The following is a 15091-nucleotide window of genomic DNA, read 5'->3' as shown; positions in this document are numbered from 1 at the left end:
TATGTGTAGATATCCACCCAAGATTTCCTGTAATGTCATCATTACATTGTATACTTGACATCAGGCCCTCATAAGTTATCATATAATGAGCAATAACTGAAATTATTTGATGGAAGAACATTTCTCACAATTTACCTAAATATGAGGAAAATAAATATGTTTATCATATAAACATATACACACATATATATGTATATCATACCATGGGAAAAATGAAAATCTAAATAATTAATAAGCATTATCATTTATACCTACTATGGCTATAAGAGGGAATTCATGGGTACAAGTATTTCTTTTTTCAAGAATTCTTTCAGTGAGGGTTGTTTTATTGATGCTGGGCATTCAGAATGTCTATTGAATGAGTCATTAAAACTACAATAATGTCTCTTCTAATGGCCCATTTGCTTTCTATTTTGAGAGAAGCCAAGGCTGCATTATTTATTTAGGTACTTATTGGATTTATGCTCTCAAAGTATAAATTGTTGTTAGTACATTTGGAACACCCACAGGATGCTAAACACTGAGCATAATATACACATGACATGGCCCTTCTCTTCTAATAGCTCGATTATATACTGTATTTAATATACTTATTATTTTTCTATTTGATAATATAATTCTTTAACAGCCATATGGGATTCTCCTTGGAGCTAGTTAAACCTGGAAAAACTCTTAAAGGGAGCAATGTGGGTGAGCTTTTTTTCTCCCATGAGTCACTCATGGTTGTAAACTTCTCTCCTTTCTGTTAAAACTCATTTCCTCTCCTGGTTCCCACTTTGTCTAACCTTTTATTGTAATGTTTCTGGAATCTATTTTGTAGATTTTTTTTCCTGGGCTATAATTGTGTGGCGAATTATTTTCTTTTAATATTTTCTCTTCATATGAATTCTGTCCATTTCAGAGAACAATTACACAATGCTAATATAGTCCCTTGATCCTATGGTTTGATATCCTTGGGTATGAGTCATTTAAAAAGATAAATAAATGTCAAAGATCAAATATCAGTCCTTAATTCTGAAGAATGTATATATATATATATATATATATATATTTAATTACCCATATTTCAGGATATGCTCAGAATTTCTTGCAACTAATTTATCTATGTCTGTCCTCTTCCCATTCCATCTCATCTTTAAAACCTTTTTCCCCTACAGCAGTCATATGCACATCTACTTTAGATGTCTGGCTTCCATTTCAACATAGTTGTCTCTGTTCCTACTAGTTCCCTTGACATCTAATCATAACTTTTTGTGTTCCTTCAAGACACTGTGCTTATAGTTTCGAGTCATAGTACAATCATTATCACAGCAAAAACTTGGATCTTGAAGGGAAACAGTTAAATTATTTCCATAATATAGCAGTCATTTAATATTTACTCCTAAATATTAGAGAGATACCAAATCTTAGATATGACTTCAACAGCATCCTCAAGAAACCTTCAGTCAAAAAAAGTCATAAACTTGAAACATTACAACATATAGTAATTGTGTAGCAAATGAATCAAATGAGTAAAAATCAAAGTGTTAGAAGATGTTGGATGAGTCGGACTCAATGCTTTCCTTTTGTGCATGAGAACACAGAGGTCCTAAGAGTTGAAAGGGCTTGTCAGTCCTTGCCAGAGGTGTAGAACTGTGCAAATCTGGATTTAGTGAATTCTCATTTATGCATATTACTGTGACATATTCACATTTATGAAAAGAAAGTCATCAAATACAAAGCTACAGTTTAAAAAGAAGCATAAATTACCCTATGTCCACACATTAAAGAAAACATTATTAGCCAGAGGCTTCCTTGCTAAAGACAATAACACTTACTATAAATCAGTCATTATGTTTAATGCCCTAAGAATTAAAAAAGGAAATATTGTAGACTAGATACCCTATTTTGAGAAACTTTCAAGAAGGGGGAGGTAACATGACAAATCTATGAAACATAATTTAAAACATATAAAGCAGAAAATGCAACGTTATAACATAGCCTGAGAACTATTCTAAGATATATGCACAGATGATATACAATTGGTAAAGGGACTGGGAGTGATTATAGCAAAATGGTGGCAATATGCAAAGGCTTCAAGATTAGCCTTAAATAGCATTTGGGAGTATAAAGGCAATTTTACAGAGAGAAGGGAGGGAGGAAAAAAGAAATTAGCTCAGAGGCAGAAATTATTTTTAAATAGAGGTTAAGCTCTAGAGCAAAGAGATACCATCCTGTTTGTTAATATCTTCCCAACATTTAGCACAATGTTATCCATGTACTAAGTGCTTAATAAATATTTGTTGAATGAATGGATGTATGAATATATAAGTAAATGAAGGAAATCAGGAAAAGTATTGATGTTTCTCAAACTACAGTGTAAACTTGGAATAACCATTTCTTCATCTATACTTCCTATATTTGGTTGAAAGGTGACTTTCAAAATAAAATAACTAGCCAGAAATACCATCATTTTTCATCATCAAATTTTGATTTATTCTCTGTATAATTACATATATATGTATACACATATATTTCACAATTTATTTGGGAGCAATAAGTGAAAACAATTCTTCATTTGAGTTGTTTTATTTGGATATTTCTATATTATGTTTAGACTGAATTTGGTTCCAATTCCCACTTTATATTGCCTTGTTATTTTATTTACTAGTTTCAGGAGTTCACAGCCATTCTTTGCCCTTCCTCTCCCTTTCCCCCATGCAGACACACAGTCTTTCATGTTACAGACCTTTATTTAAGATTCCTCTTTTACTTCCTCGAGTGGCTCCTTCCTGCTGTTTCATAAGACAGCTGCTCTTTGCTGGTGGTCTCAGCCACTGTTCCTGATCTTTCTGCTATTTTCTAGTAATGCAAGCAAGATGAAAAATTAAAACTTTAAAAAAATGTTTTCTGTTTTCTTTCATTGTGTTTATGATACTCTTTATGTATTTAAAGACAATCTTTTCATGATCATTCAGGTATTAGGTAGCAGAAGAGACCCCACTATAAAAACTAGAGTTGCTAAAAGTATGCTTTCATTAGAAAGTGGGCATTTGAGGCCAATCTAAATCACATATAGAAAAGGTCAATATTCTGATCAAAGGAAACTGATCTGGGTTAAATTCTTTAATTAACTGAAGTACTGGCTTCAGATGAATTTCCAGCTCCTAATAACCTGATAACGGTCTCAAACCCTAGATTTCTTTTTCCTCCTTGTTTCATGGCTGGATTATATTGTCACTCAACCTTTCTAAAAGAGTAACTCAAAGGAGCCTTGAGTAAAATAACATTTGTTTCTTTTATGGAACTCGAAGTTCTTCTTATCTCTGATTTTAAAAAAATCCTCAGTATTTGCTCTGTGGAAAAGATAACAAGAAAACTCTTTTTGACCTTTTTAGAGAGAAGGATTGAAATATAAAGAGATTAAACAAACTTTTTTTTTTTTGCTCACCACATACTGAGATATTGGTGAGGATGAGATTAAATGCAAGGCTTTATGTGAACAGGGTCAAAATCTTAGCAGCTCTAAAATGCTTCTCAATTTTTAAAAAAAAAAATTATTTTTCTTATTCATAACTGCAGATGTTAACATATTATGATGATGAGCCTATATATTTAAAATAAGTAAATGTCACTGAATGAGCAAAAAGAAAAGCAAAAAAGTTCAAATTAGTCATAATTAAGAATCATACATTAGCATCACATAGTTATAATAAACTCATTGAATAAAATAAGCTAAAGCAGAGAAATAAAGCTGGAAAAACACTACCTAAAATCTTTGCTATTTTATAATTTCTTTGACATTGAGAAACATGGGCATTTTTAAACCTTGAAAATTAACAATATGCAGAATAAGAAAATATAAAGAAACTGTGAAAAAAGAAAACCCCAAAATAGAATGGTTTGGAAACTAAGATTCTGAGAAGCATGACTTGCCAGTTACACTACTTTCAGAACAGGGCCTGAAATACACATCATTTTACTCCTGCTCCAATGTCCTTTCTACTATACTACTGTATTTTGCATAAGTTCTATCTGAGTAGAACTCAGAAAGTCTTACTGAGAGTTAACTTTTTGAATGAATCTTTTTAAGGCATGAAGACATAAGCAGGCCTATTATCCATGCTGATGGAAAGTATCACTGCTGGAAATTATCTAGATTATCAATGATTTATATTTTAATGGGTTCTATATACCACTCTTTTATATATATACATATACATATATATATATATATATATATGTATATGTATATATATACTTGTGCATGCTATTTTTATTTATTTATCCTTTCTGAAAAGCATTAATTCATTCAACAAATCTTTATTGAGCTTTTTTTAATAGTTAAAGCACTATAATAAAAAAGTCAAAAAATGTTAGCCCTTGTCCTTTAAAGGCTTGAATTTGAAAGTGTTCTAATGTCAGAATTATGCTTTGATTTTAAAGTTTATTTTCATTTGTTAAACAGATGCAATGTACTAGATAAGGAGATATAATTCAGAAGCATTTTAATAGGGGAAAATTCCTAACAATTGAAAAAAAAACTGAGCAGAAGATGATCCACAAATTTAGTAATTTCCATATACATTTATTGTTTCATCTTCCTGCCTCAGTATAAGCAATCTTATTTGACTGCAATGATCTTCTTTCTCAGCTCCATCCCCTAGAATCCCTATTTTAAAGGCTTAGCTGAAGTACTACCTCTTATATAAGTTCTTTCTTAATCACCTCAGATCATAGGGTTCCTACAATTATATTTATTTGTATTATATTTATGCATGCATGGATGCATATGTGTATATGTATCCATACCTCTATATGTTCTATATTTACTCCCCCAATAGAAGTAAGTCTTATTAGGGAAAGAATTGTTGGGGATTTTGTTGTTGTTGTTTTGTTGCTTTGCTCTTATTGTTGTTTTTTTTGACTTTGCATCCCCTGTAGCAAGTACATTGTCTACCACTCATTTGCATTTAATAAATGCTGACTGAATTAAGGAAGAGACTAAGTCTCTATAGATTCTGTTGATATTCTTCTACATTGCTTTCTACCTATGATCAGCTTCATGTGTTCAGATCTACTTTAGTTCTGATCCTCCATTGTCTCTGCCTACTTCCAGTCAAACTGTCTGAGCTGAGACGATTAGAATCTATCTATATTCAGTAGACCTAACTGTGCTCTCAGAATTCAGGCTCTACCTAATTTATTGTCATTGATACATTGTCCCTTTTTGGAGGAACTACTACATAGATAGTAGGTATATGTGAAGAAATATGTGAAGCAACACAATCAATCAATCAACAAATATTTATTAAGCATTCATGGTCTTGGCACTGTCCCAAGTCCTTAGGATACAAATATAAAATAAAACTTTCTATCCTCAAGAAACATATTCTAATGGGAGGATTACATGAATATGTGTAAGTATATTAAAAATCTATAGAAACCAAATTTTAGTTCATTTGGAGAGGAAGTACACTAGAAGCCAGGAAATGATTAAAAACTTCATGTAGAAGTTGCCACTACCCTCTTCAAAAATGAGATGAAACAAATCAGCTCCAATAGAATAGTAATGAATTGAACCAGCTCCACCCAGTGAAAGAACTCAGGGAAATGAGTGTGAACCACTACATAGAATTCCCAATCCCTCTGTTTTTGTCCACCTGCAGTTCTGATTTCCTTCACAGGTTAATTGTACACTATTTCAAAGTCAATTTATTTTTGTACAACAAAATAACTGTATGGACATGTATACGTATATTATATTTAACTTATACTTTAACATATTTAACATGTATTGATCTACCTGTCATCTGGGGGAGGGGGTGGGGGGAAGGAGGGGGAAAATTGGAACAAAAGGTTTTGCAATTGTCAATACTGAAAAATGCAAATATCTTGTAAATAAAAAAAGAAGTTGCCACTAACAGTGTTTTTGAAAGAAAACCAGAAGTGCTAAGAGGAGAGATGAGAAGGGAGAATTTTCCAGAAGTGAGGAACCAATGAAAATTTGTAGAAAGAATAGATGGAGAATTATATGATATATCTAGCAAATAGGTTAATATGGCTCAATTGCAGAATGAGAAGAGCAGAGAAAGGGATAATGATGTCAGGCCTAGGTTGCAATGAATTGTAAATGTCAAACAGTAGATTTTGAATTTAATAAGTAGAATTTTTGAAGTGAGGAGTAAAATTATTAGTTCTGGCTTTTTGAAAATTATTTTGGCAGTTCTGTAGAGGATGGATTGGAATGGAGTGAGATGAATCAGTGAGAAGAAATAGGAGACTATTGGAATAATCAATGCAAGTAGTGGTCAAGGCTTGCGCTAGGGTGGTAGCTTTCAGATTTGAGAGAAGCAGACAAATAGGGAAGATGTTTTGGAAATAGATATATCAAGATCTGGCAACTGATTGGGTCCATTTTGTGAGGTACAGAAAAGAAGTAAATATATTTTTTATTTATCACCTTCTATGTGCCAGGGACTATACTAATTACTTTACAAATATTATCTCATTCAATTCTTATAACAGCCCTACTAGGTAGATACTATTATCCTTAAAGAAAATGAAATCAACAGAGGTTGAGCCATTTGCCATGAGAGAAGAGTCAAAAGTGACATCAAGATTTCTAAAGAGATGTTGGTATAACTATAGGGAAATTTGAGAAAGGAGTTGGTTTATGGATCACATTAGTAGCATTCAAGCAAAAAGTGTACAACAAATATACAAAATGTTAATTATCAACTAAAGTAATATTCCAATGTTTAATCATGTACATAGGGGATAATAGGCTATTACAAGATATGCCTATGAAATATAACCTTTACAAAGAACTGCTAAGCTTCTAATATAGTCTGAATGGTGGGCTTTTGCCCAGGGACCAGTCTAGATAATTTTAGTGTGTTCATAACCAGATTGATCATAAGGAGCAAATAATTTCTGCCAAACTAATTTTTAAAGATCATATTCAAACTTTTAGTGAGATTATGATTTGAATTTCTTGAGAATCTTAGCCTTTATGAAAGGATGAATACATGAAAGAGTGAACAATAATCACCTGTTTTACAAATATATCAACAACTATGTCTGAATTAAAAGAATTAAGATAATATCCAAACAATTTGTTTGACTGAATTCAGTAGCCAGAATATGAAATAGGCTAAATATTTAATTTTTATTTTTGAAATAGGATTGAATGAATAAACAAATGAATGAACAAAAAGCATCTATTTTTAAATTATTAGGTCCAAAACATTGTGCCTTTTATTTTATTTTATTAGGAAAATAAATATAAAAGTATGAATTTCTCTGTTCTCATGAAGTTTAAATTCTATTGGAGAAGATTATACATGTAGAAAATTTTAACCTGCAATTCAAATGAAAAGGTACCATAGTCTGCAAAATGCAGGGATAAAACGGATTTATACAATATTGGATAGAAACCAACGGCTAACCATAGGAGATCCATGGCTAGATAAATCATAAACTTTTCTTATAGTAAATCCAGAAAGACTTGTTAGGAAATATTGTTGCTAAAAAAAGATCAGGAGTTATCAAAATACTGTTTTAAAGATGCTTTATTTAGTAGAGAAAGATGATTCAAAGGAATAATGTTTTTCTTTTCTCTTTTGGTTCTCAAAAGAGGTGCTAAAGTGAAAGATCTAATCAACAAAAAAACACAATCTTCAGTAAATGAGAATAGAAAAATAAAATGACATACAGTTCCTGCTGCCCAGAGCCATGTAAGGGGGAAATAAGAAAAATACACAAAAATTATGAATATGAATTCATTTGTGGAAGCAATGATTCTTGTAGAACCTCATTTTTGTGAAAGCAATGGTATATATACTTCTGTGGTTGACATTAGGCTGACTCAATATTTTACCTTAATAAAATGAAACTTTAGTTTGGTTTCCCCTACCTTTAATTAATCATCTAATAATTGAGTGCTGGAATCTATGCCATTCACAGGTTCTAACTGGACACTTTTGTTCTCTAATTCTATCGTGTTTAAAAACAGATGTAACTCCAAGGAAAAAAGGTATAAGAACCATCAAAAAGAATATTTAAGTGACCATATGAAATAATGCAGTGGCTGTTAGTGTGGTAAATTAAACATTTCAAGAATTAGTAAGGCCATAATGAAACAGGATAAGGATAACCTTATTTTTAATTATTAGGGAATTATGTATGCTTTAAAAAAGGTCTGAATACAATAATTATATGCATTCAAGGAAATAAATTTCACTTTAAGCATCAGAAAATCAGAAGGTCACCCAAGCTGGGCTTTGGCAAAAGGAATGGATTTTACTGTATGGATAGAGGGTGAAGTCCATAGGGGCAAGTAAGTATGCCATGTACAAAGACCTAGCGATGGGAAAGGATAGGATAAGATCAAACAGTAATTAAAATGTTTGTTCTTTCTCCATTTGTATCCTTTCTTCTTGTTGATGCTGCAGGCATATATAAGTGTGTCCCTGATTTATGAAAAGAGATGTTTCTCTGATATTTTTCTTAGTTCTGATCACATCATCATTTCATTCAAAATAACTTGATTACCTTCCCAATGCCTTGACTACTTACTGAATAAAAGACAAATTCCTTCAATCTAATGACCTTTACGATTAGGTTACAAATTACCATTTCAATCAAACTATATACTTGTTTCAGCTAACAAAATTACTTCTACTGTTCTTAATATATCCTTTCAGAAAATGCTTTTGCATTTTCTGACTATTGAAAGTCTGGCTGACTATTGAAGGTCAACACATTGGTGGGAACTCATAAGTAATAATTTTAGAAATGTGAGCACCAAGAGTATTTATATTGAGCTTTGGATAGTCAAACTTAATGCAGGACCTCCATAGATTAAACAGGATTTGATATGAAAAAAGGAAAAATAAAAGAAGACTCATAGTAATGAAAAATGATATGGTACTTCCATCAACTAAAATTTAAAAGTTGAGAGAAGAGAAAGTTGATTAGTGATCATTTTGCAGGGGTTGAATAAGAAATTTCAATTTAGTCTTCTTATGCTTAAGAATCCAAGTAGAATTTTTTTAAACTTGCACTTGAAAATCTGGGGGAGAAAATAGATTCCTAAAATAAATATCAAGAGTTGATCACTGAAGTCTCTAGAGGAAAAAAAATGTACAACTAGAAGTGAACAAAACCAGGACAACATACACTTATGAAAGAGGATAATAGAGTCAGTGCAAAATACATACAAGGAATGTATATATAGAAATATAGGAGGCAAACTAAGAAGCTACAATTTCATAGAATTCAATGGAAGAGAATATATCAAGAAGATGATTTCACAATCAAATGCAGAAAGGCAAAAATAGTAAATGCTTTCTTTTCAAATCAAAATGCAATAAAATTATATTCAATAAAGAACAGGGAAAGATAGATTAAAAATCAATTGGAAATTAATCTAATTCTAAAAAATGAGTGAGTCAAACAACAAATCGCAGAAATAATCTATAATTTCATCTAAGAGAATGACAATAATGAGATAACATACCAAAACAATTGGGATACAGTCAAAGCAGTTCTTAGGGGAAATTATATATCTCTAAATAGCTACATGAATAAAATAGGGAAAGAAGAAATCAATGAATTAGGCATGCAACTAAAAAGAGATGGAAAAAGAACAAATTTTAAATCCCTAATTAAATACCAAATTAGAAATTCTGAAACTCAAAGAAATTCTGAAATTAAGAAAAGTATTGAACTAATAAATGAAACTGAGTTGGTTTTATGAAAAAAAAAAAGATAAATCCTTTGTTAATTTGATTAGAAAAAGGAAAGGAAAAAAATCACCACCATCAAAAATGAAAAGGGTGAACTTACCACCAATAAAAAAGAAATTAAAGTAATAATTAGCAGCTATGTTGTCCAACTGTATGGCAGCAAATCTGACAATCTAACTGAAATGGATGAATATTTACAAAAATATAAATTTCACAGCTAACAGAAGAAGAAATAAATTATTTAGATAGTCCCATTTTAGAAAAAGAAGTTGAACAAGTCATTAATGCACTCCCTAAGAAAAAATCTCCAGAGCCAGATGGATTCACAAGTGAATCCTACCAAATATTTTAAAGAAAAAATAATTCTAACTCTATGTAAACTATTTAGAAAAATAGGTAAATAAGGAGTCCTGCCAAATTCCTTCTGTGACACAAATATGGTCTTGATACTTAAACTGGGAAGAGTCAACACAGAGAAAGAAAATTACAGACTAATTTCCCTAATGAGTATTGATGCAAACATTTTAAATAAAATATTAGCAAAGAGATTACAGCAATTTATTAGCTAGAAAATACAATATGAGCAAGCGAAATTTATATCAGGAAATCAGGGCTGATAAAATATCAGAAAAACTATTACCGTAATCAATCAACAGAAATCAAGTTATAATCTCAGATGAAGAAAAAGCTTTTGACAAAATACAGCATCCATTCCTATTAAAAATACTAGAGAGCATAGGGATAAAGGGTGTTTTCCTTAAAATAGTAAGTAATTATTTATCTAAAACCAACACCCAGCATTATTTGTAATGGAGAGAAGCTGGACACATAAGATCAGAGGAATTAAAATAGGCAATGAGAAAATAAAACTATCCATCTTTGCAGATGATATGATGATATACTTAGAAAATCCTAGAAAATCATCCAAAAACCTAGTGGAAATAATTAACAACTTCAGCAAAGTTGTAGCATATAAAATAAAACCATATAAATCATAAACATTTCTATATACTACTGACAAAGCCCATTAGCAAGAGATAGAACAGAATTCCATTTGAAATTATTATAAACAAAATAAAATGTTTTGGGGATCTACCTGCCAAGACAAGCCCAGGAACTATGTGAACAAAATTACAAAGCATCTCACACAAATAAAGTCAGATCTAAACAATTGGAAAAATATAAATTTTTCAATGTTAGGCCAAGCTAATATGACAAAAACTACAATTCTGCCTAAATTGGTCTACTTGTTCAGTGCCATGCCAATCAAACAGTGAAAAATTATTTTATAAAACGATAAAAATAATAACAAAATTCATCTGAAAGAACCAAAGACCAAGAATATCAAAAGAAGTAATGAAAAAATACAAAGGATAATGTATCCTTACACCTTAGCAGTACCAAACCTAAAACTATATTATAAAACAGCAGTCATCAAAATCATTTAGTACTTGATAAGAAATAGAGTAGTGGATCAGTGGAACAGATTAAATACATATGACATAATAATCAAGGCTTATAATAACCTAGTATTTGATAAACCTCCAAACTTCATCTTCTGAAATAAGAACTCACTATTTGATAAAAATTGCTGGGAAAACTGAAAAAAATGTCAGAAACTCAGCATAGACCTACATCTCACATCCTATAGCAAAATAAGGTCAAAATTAGTACATGATTTGGGCAGAAAGGTATGATGCCATAAACAAATTAGGAGAGCAAGGGATAACAGATCTTTGGAGAAGGGATGAATTTATGACCAAAGAACTAGAGAAAATAGTGAAAGGCAAAATGGACTATTTTGATTACATTACATTAAAAAGTCTTTGCACAAATAAAACAAACAAAAAAAATTTAAAAAGAAGTACAAATCTGGGGGAAAAATCTTTACAACCAATGTAAAGGTCTCATTTCTAAAATATATAAAGAACTGTGTGAAATTTATAAGAATACAAGGCATTTCCCAATTGATAAATCATGAACGGATATGAACAATTTTCAGATGATGAAATAAAGCCATCTATAGTTATATGAAAAAAATGCTCTAAATCTCTGTCATTTAGAGAAATGCAAATTAAAACAACTCTGAGGTACCACCTCACACATCTCAAATTGACTAAAATGACAAGAAAAGAAAATGATAACTGTTGGAGAAGATATTGGAAAACAGGGACATTAATGCATTGTTGGTGAAGTTGTGAAATGATCCAACCATTCTGGAGAGCTATCTGGAACTATGCCCAAAGGTTATAAAACTGTGTGTACCTCTTGAAACAGCAGTGCCATTACTGGGTCTGTAACCCAAGAAAATCATACAGGAGGGAAAAGGACCCTCATGTGCAAAATTTTGGAACAGTTTTATTTTGTTTTGTTATGGTAGTAAAGTATTGGAAAATGATTCAGTGATCCAAAGCAATTCCAATAGATTTTGGATAGAAAATACCATCTGTATCCAGAAAAAGAACTAAGGAGACTGGATGTAACACATGCTATGTTCATTTCTTTTTTCTGTTTTTTAAATCTTTCCCATGGTTTTTCCCTTTTGCTCTTATTTTTCTTTCCCAACATGATTCATAAAGCAATGTGTTTTAAATAAATAAATTTACTAGAAAAAAAGGAACTAAAATAAATTGATGAATAATTTTAAAAAAGAAAATGAATAACAATGCTAGATGCTTCACAAAAGTCAAGAAGAATCACTGAAAAGATGAAATTAGATGTGTTTTAATGAAATTACTCAAAGACTTTGGAAAGATAATATAGTGGTAAGGAACAAAATCAGAATGCAAGAAGTTGAATGAAATGGTAGTAAGAGAGTAGAGATAGTGCTTTTATATTACTCTTTTTAGATACTTGTCAGAAAATTATAGGAAAGTAAAAGGATGATAATTTTAAAGGGAAAGGGATTGAGAAAGTGTTTTAAATTACAAGATATTTGAGCTTGTTTGTGACAGAAGGAATAACTCAACAATGAGAAAGATATTAAAGATAATAGATAACTAGGATCTGTAGCAGGTAATCAGGATCATCATCTTATTTCACTACTTTAAAATATGTGCATATGTACATATGTATATATAATTATACATATATATGACTGGAAATGCATACATATGTTTGCATGAATACACACAACATACATACAGGCAGATAGATGATATAATGGATAGAGCACCAGGTCTACAAGATCTGACTTCAAATCCAGAGCAAAGATTGTTCAAGCACTCAGATGTGCACATAAACATATATACATATGTGTGTATATGAGCATATATATACATACATATGTAGTTATGTATTGTGCATATTCTTACATATGTATGAATATTACTCATGGAAGAGGAATGACAATGACACCTAAAGGGAGCTGCAATCTACAAAATTCAAAATTATAGTAACATTCCTACAAATTTGGTTTGGTTTTGCATTCATGTATGTGTATATGTCATAATTTCCAAAAATTTATTTCTAGAAAATTTAGATAGAGTTCCTCAAACAATAGTTACTATAGTGTTTTCCTTTTCAATTCTAATAAATTCAATTACCATTTATAAGACATCTACTGTTTATATACAAAGCAAGTCACTGGAGTTATAAAAATAAAGTAACACCTTATAATACTAAAATGTAAAAAGCTGCTTCATAATTTAATATTCCATAATCTCTTTCCAGTTCTTAACAGTTTGTATTCCAATTTGTCATATTTCCAGGCTGTTACTAAATATAGTTTTGTCTTTATATTTTCTGTCCCTTTAAATTAATTCTAACATCATGTAATCATACATTACTTTATCTTTAAAGCACTATTCATGTTTTGCCCTTGGTACAGAGGTTGTCCTAGGTTCTAGAATGTTATTTAAGCAGAGTGCAAATAAATTTTATTAATATTATTTATTAAAATAAATTAAAAATTAAATCATATTAATTAAATAAGCTAAATATAATGCTGGTAACAAATTGTCTCTCTTCTGAAGATTAGTCCAGGTCAATATGGAAATTCAGATTGGCCATTTTGTGATGAAGCAGAAGGACAATGCAACTCATGAAACATATGAAAATGCAAAATGATTTTCGTCCTATACAGTACCCTTCTGCTCTTGCAGTGATAGTGCCAGGATAGCTGAGAAAATAGAAGATGATGCTAACAATCAAATAGCTTTTATAATTTATTTATTTCCCAATTATACTTTTAAAAATTTATGAATAATTTCTTTTTAATTTTGAAGTCCAAATTATGTCCTCCCCCATCTTCTTGAGAAAGCAAGTAATTGAATTTCAATTATACATCTGAGGTCCTAAAAATCTATATTTTCATATTAATCATTGATTCCCTTGATATTCTTGAATTTGCCTTTTTCTAAATGATTTTTTAAAACTATTTTTCTATCTCTACAAAATAATTCTTTGTTAGTTTTGTATGGCATAGAACAAGTAAATTATCTCAGATAGAATTGTCATTTTTATTACATTGACTCAGACTACCCATGAGCAATTAATATTTCTCCAATTGTTTAGATCCATCTTTATTTGTGTAGAAAGTGTTTTGTAACTATGATCATATAATCTCTGGGTTTGTCTTGGCAGGCAGACTCCTAAGTGCTTTATATCGCCTGCAATTATCTTAAATGGAATTTCTCTTCCTATATCTTCTTTTTGTATTTTGCTGGTGGTACATAGAAAAGCTGATTATTATGTTAGTCTATTTTATATTTTGCAAATTTGCTGCACTTATTTGTTTCAACTAATTTTTAGTTAATTTTCTAGGATTTTCTAAGCCATCATATCATCTGCAAAGACTGATAGTTTTGTTTTCTCATTATCTTTTTAAAAATTCCTTTCATTGCTTTTTCTTGTCTTATTGCTAAAGCTAGTAGAATTTTGAATAATAATGGACAAATTTGCTTCATTCCCCATCTTATTGGGAATGTTTCAAGTTTGTCTCCATTATAAATAATATTTATTCTTGATTTAAATAGATAATATGCATAGATAACACTTTAGACAATAATTATTTTGAGAAAGTTTCCATTGATTTTATACCCTTTGGTGTTTTTAATATAAATGGGTATTATAATTTGTCAAAAGATTTTTCTGTATCTTTTGATATAATCATATGATTTTTTGCTATAATTATTATTGATATGTTAAATTATCTTGACTATTTTTCTAGTATTGAACCAGCCCTGAATTCCTAATATAAATTCCCCTAGACAGTATGAACTTTAAGATACATTGCTGTAATTTCCTTCTCATTATTTTATTTAAAATCTATGCATAGATACTCATTATGGGAGTTAATTGATGTTTTTTCTTTTTCTGTTTTTGCTCTTATGATTTAGTCTCAAAACCATATTTGCATC

Source organism: Antechinus flavipes, chromosome 3 (genome assembly GCF_016432865.1).
Source record: "Antechinus flavipes isolate AdamAnt ecotype Samford, QLD, Australia chromosome 3, AdamAnt_v2, whole genome shotgun sequence".
Taxonomy (NCBI): Eukaryota; Metazoa; Chordata; class Mammalia; order Dasyuromorphia; family Dasyuridae; genus Antechinus; species Antechinus flavipes.
Note: the sequence above shows the minus strand (reverse complement) of the source record.